Source organism: Poeciliopsis prolifica, unplaced genomic scaffold (genome assembly GCF_027474105.1).
Source record: "Poeciliopsis prolifica strain line A6 unplaced genomic scaffold, Auburn_PproV2 SCAFFOLD170, whole genome shotgun sequence".
Lineage (NCBI taxonomy): Eukaryota > Metazoa > Chordata > Actinopteri > Cyprinodontiformes > Poeciliidae > Poeciliopsis > Poeciliopsis prolifica.
In genome coordinates, this window is record NW_026562545.1 from 158,723 (window position 1) to 163,718 (window position 4,996).

Genomic DNA, 4,996 nt, shown 5'->3' on the forward strand with positions numbered 1-4,996 from the left:
ATGAGGTATTAGCTATTTCTCTTACTTATTACCCATATTTAGTATACTGAATGCAGTCAGTCATGCTTGTGACTCTCCACATTGTATTGATGACATTGCAGCTTTCTTTAGCATGGATGCTAATGTTTAGCATCAGAACGCTGGGTCAAAATCGACGGGCACACTTTGGCAGGCCCCGGTTAAATTTCTTCAGGAATTTTCTAGTTATTGGGGCCTGCCCATAGCAATGCATAAGGAGAGCAGTGACTGACTTGCGAAGCAAGTCAGTCACTGCCTCCATGCATTGCATGGCAGGCACCTATTAATCTACACCCAATAGAATGCCTCTTTATTATTATTATTGGGGCCTGCCCATAGCAATGCATAAGGAGAGCAGTTACTGACTTGCGAAGCAAGTCAGTAACTGCCTCCATGCATTGCATGGCAGGCACCTATTATTCTACACCCAATAGAACGCCTCTTTATTCTTTATTTTTCTTCCGTTCACCGGAATGCGGCTCGCACCGCTGCGAGCCCACCCACAAAAGTGGTATCAAAACGTGCGGCTCGTTCCCTGCATTGGAGCTATTACTTTTATGGGGAATCGGCGTTATGACGGCGACATAAAAAGCAAAAACGAGCAAAATTTCCAACTGCCGAAACGCAGAGCATAACTGCCACCAACTGCCGCTCCGCTAGAGTGAAAAATGAAGTGGATTTCTGACCCCAAATAAATTTTGAAATCGCCGCCACGCCCACAAATATCGTGCTATCGGTATCAAACTCGGTCATGACATAGATACGAATGTCTGCTCCGGTAAAATGTTTTCAAAATTTTTCTAGGGCTTACGGTTTTCTGTCAAGGTGCTTTAGAGCAAAATCAAGTTCCAGCCTAACTGACGCTCTCCACCATGTATTTTAATACTTTTATGGGAAATTTCAGACCTCAGCACACACCATTTTTATATCATCGCTGTAATTACTATGAATGAGCTACAGATTTGATTTGCAGGACAATCGGAGACAAAAAATAGCTCTCTCATATGCTTCAAACGGTTTTCCGATACGTATCACGGTTTCCGAACGGCAAGGAGTTGTTCGGGCTGCTTTTTCCATTATAACTGACTGAGCTGTCTCACAAAGATAGAAATCTGTCTCTGCCTCACACATGACAGTTGACCTCTTTAGAACTACAATTCCTGAAGGTTAGAACTACAACATGGCGGAACATTCAGTGCCTACAGAAGAGGTCATAGGTGAATATAAAAACTACAACATGGTGGAACTGTCAGTTACTACTGAGGAGGAATCAGCTGGCCATGACAAGTACTTGGTTTTTGGGAATTTTAGAACTGATTTCAAAACTCCATAGTTACACATGGGATTAGTGTTACCATTTAAATTAAGCTTAATGTAAATTTCAAAATAAAAGCCTTGACAATTATTCCATCAAGTAATTGCTCTTTTGACCACTATATAACTGATTTAACCCAATCAGTGTTAACATGGGATGAGATTGGCCATTTAAAATTAATCTCAATGAAAATTTCAAAATAAAAGCCTTAAGATTCCTTTCTGGCTCATGCATATTTTAGGCAAAATGGCTGCCTCAAACTGATAGAATTATGTCTCCCCCTGTCTGATTCACAGCCTGCAGAGGATCCATTACCATAGTAATGGAACACAACAGGGCCAGTGGTTAGGACTACAAATACGCATCACTGTAGTTCTAACTATGGCAGAACTCAGAGAAAAAATCTGGACTTTAGAACTGCTTGTGTTTTGGGCCTTCTATAACTATTTTTAACCAACCATTGTTACACATGGAATTAGTGTGGAAATTTTAAATTAACTTTAAAAAATTTTCAAAATAAAAGCCTTGAGAATTTTTATATTAAATAAGTGCTCTTTTGACCATTATATGTCTGATTTAACCAAATCACTGTTATACATGGGATTACATTGACCATTTAAAATTAAACATTCTGAAAATTTCAAAATAAAAGCCTTAAGATTCGGCCGTGGCTAATGCAGCGCTATAGGCGCTGCAATGATATTAGCTTGTATTATCTTTTCCTCTCAAGTTAGGGCACTGTCTTGCGCAGCAAGACAGTGCATTAGCATTAGCACAAACATTAGCATTTCTCTGTTCCCCACCAGTGCACTGCCGTAGGCAGTGCAATAAGATTATCCTGCATGATCTTTTCCACTCAGGTTAGGGCTCTGCCTTGCGGAGCAAGGCAGAGCATTAGCATTAGCCTTTTACCTTGCATGAGGTACTAGCTATTTCCCTTACTTATTACCCATATTTAGTATACTGAATGCAGTCAGTCATGCTTGTGACTCTCCATATTGTATTGATGACATTGCAGCTTTCTTTAGCATGGAGGCTAATGTTTCGCATCAGAACGCTGGATCCAAATCGACGGGCACACTTTGGCAGGCCCCGGTTAAATTTCTTCAGGAATTTTCTAGTTATAGAACTTTATTTTTCTTCCGTAGACCGGAATGCGGCTCGCACCGCTGCGAGCCCACCCACAAAAGTGGTATCAAAACGTGCGGCTCGTTCCCGGCATTGGAGCTATTACTTTTATGGGGAATCGGCGTTACGACGGCGACGTAAAAAGCGAAAAACGAGTGAAATTTCCAACTGCCGAAATGCAGAGCATAACTGCCACCAACTGCCGCTCCGCTAGAGTGAAAAATGAAGTGGATTTCTGACCCCAAATAAATTTTGAAATCGCCGTCACGCCCACAAATATCGTGCTATCGGTCTCAAACTCGGTCATGACATAGATACGAATGTTTGCTCCGGTAAAATGTTTTCAAAATTTTTCTAGGGCTTACGGTTTTCTGTCAAGGTGCTTTAGAGCAAAATCAAGTTCCAGCCTAACTGACGCTCTCCACCATATATTTTCATACTTTTATGGAAATTTCAGACCTCAGCGCACACCATTTTTATATCATCGCTGCAATTACTGTGAATGAGCTACAGATTTGATTTGCAGAACAATCGGAGACAAAAAATAGCTCTCTCATATGCTTCAAACGGTTTTCCGATACGTATCACGGTTCCCGAATGGCAAGGAGTTGTTCGGGCTGCTTTTTCCATTATAACTGACTGAGCTGTCTCACAAAGATAGAAATCTGTCTCTGCCTCACACACATGACAGTTGACCTCTTTAGAACTACAATTCCTGAAGGTTAGAACTACAACATGGCGGAACACTCAGTGCCTACAAAAGAGGTTAAAGCTGATTGTCAGAACTACAACATGGCGGAACTGTCAGTTAATACTGAGGAGGAATGAGCTGGCCTTTAGAATTACATTGTGTTTGGGCTTTTTATAACTGATTGTAAGCAACCATTGTTACACACAGGATTAGTGTGGCAATTTTAAATTAAGCTTAATGAAAATTTCAAAATGAAAGCTTGAATATTTCTCTCAGGCCTTTCAGAAAAAATAACTGCTTCAAGCATTTAGAATGAAGTCTCTCCTTGTGTGTCACACCGACATGAGAGTTGACCTTCTCCTTAGAACTACAATAACTGCAGGTTTGGACTACAACATGGCGGAACAGTCAGTGCCTACAGAAGAGGTCATAGGTGAATATAAAAACTACAACATGGTGGAATTGTCAGTTACGACTGAGGAGGACTAAGCTGCTCTTTAGAACTACAATTCCAGAAGGTTAGAACTACAACATGGCGGAACAGTCAGTGCCTACAGAAGAGGTCAGAGCTGATTGTCAGAACTACAACATGGTGGAACTGTCAGTTACTGCTGAGGAGGAATGAGCTGGCCTTTAGAATTACATTGTGTTTGAGCTTTTTATCACTGATTTATGCAACCATTGTTACACACAGGATTAGTGTGGAAATTTTAAATTAAGCTTAATGAAAATTTCAAAATAAAAGCCCTGAGATTCTTTTATATCACGTAATTGCTCTCTTGGGCATTATGTGACATTTTTAACAAAACCACTGTTAAACTTTGGATTATTTTGGACATTTAAAATGAAGCTTAATGAAAATTTCAAAATAAAACCTTGAATCTTTCTCTCAGGCCTGTCAGAAAAACTAACTTCTTCAAGCACTTAGAATTAAGTCTCTCCTTGTGTGTCACACTGACATGACAGTTGACCTCCTCTTTAGAACTACAATTCCTGAAGGTCAGAACTACAACATGGCGGAACACTCAGTGCCTACAAAAGAAGTCAGAGCTGATTGTCAGAACTACAACATGGCGGAACACTCAGTGCCTACAGAAGAGGTCAGAGCTGATTGTCAGAACTACAACATGGCGGAACTGTCAGTTACTACTGAGGAGGAATGAGCTGGCCTTTAGAATTACATTGTGTTTGGGCTTTTTATAACTGATTTTAAGCAACCATTGTTACACACAGGATTAGTGTGGAAATTTTAAATTAAGCTTAATGAAAATTTCAAAATAAAACCTTGAATATTTCTCCCAGGCCTGTCAGAAAAATAACTTCTTCAAGAATTTATAATTAAGTCTCTCCTTGTGTGTCACACAGACATGACAGTTGACCTCCTCTTTAGAACTACAATTCTGGAAGGTTAGAACTACAACATGGCGGAACACTCAGTGCCTACAAAAGAGGTCAGAGCTGATTGTCAGAACTACAACATGGCGGAACTGTCAGTTACTGCTGAGGAGGAATGAGCTGGCCTTTAGAATTACATTGTGTTTTGGCTTTTTATAACTGATTTTAAGCAACCACTGTTACAGACAGGATTAGTGTGGCAATTTTAAATTAAGTTGTATTAAAATTTCAAAATAAAAGCCCTGACATACTTTTATATTATGGAATTGCTCTCTTGGGGATTATGTGACTTTTTTAACAAAACCACTGTTACACTTTGGATTATTTTGGACAGTTAAAATGAAGCTTACTGAAAATTTCAAAATAAAAGCCTTAAGATTCCTTTATGGCTCATGCCTCTTTTAGTGAAAATGGCTGCCACAAACTGATAGAATTAAGTCTCCCCCTGT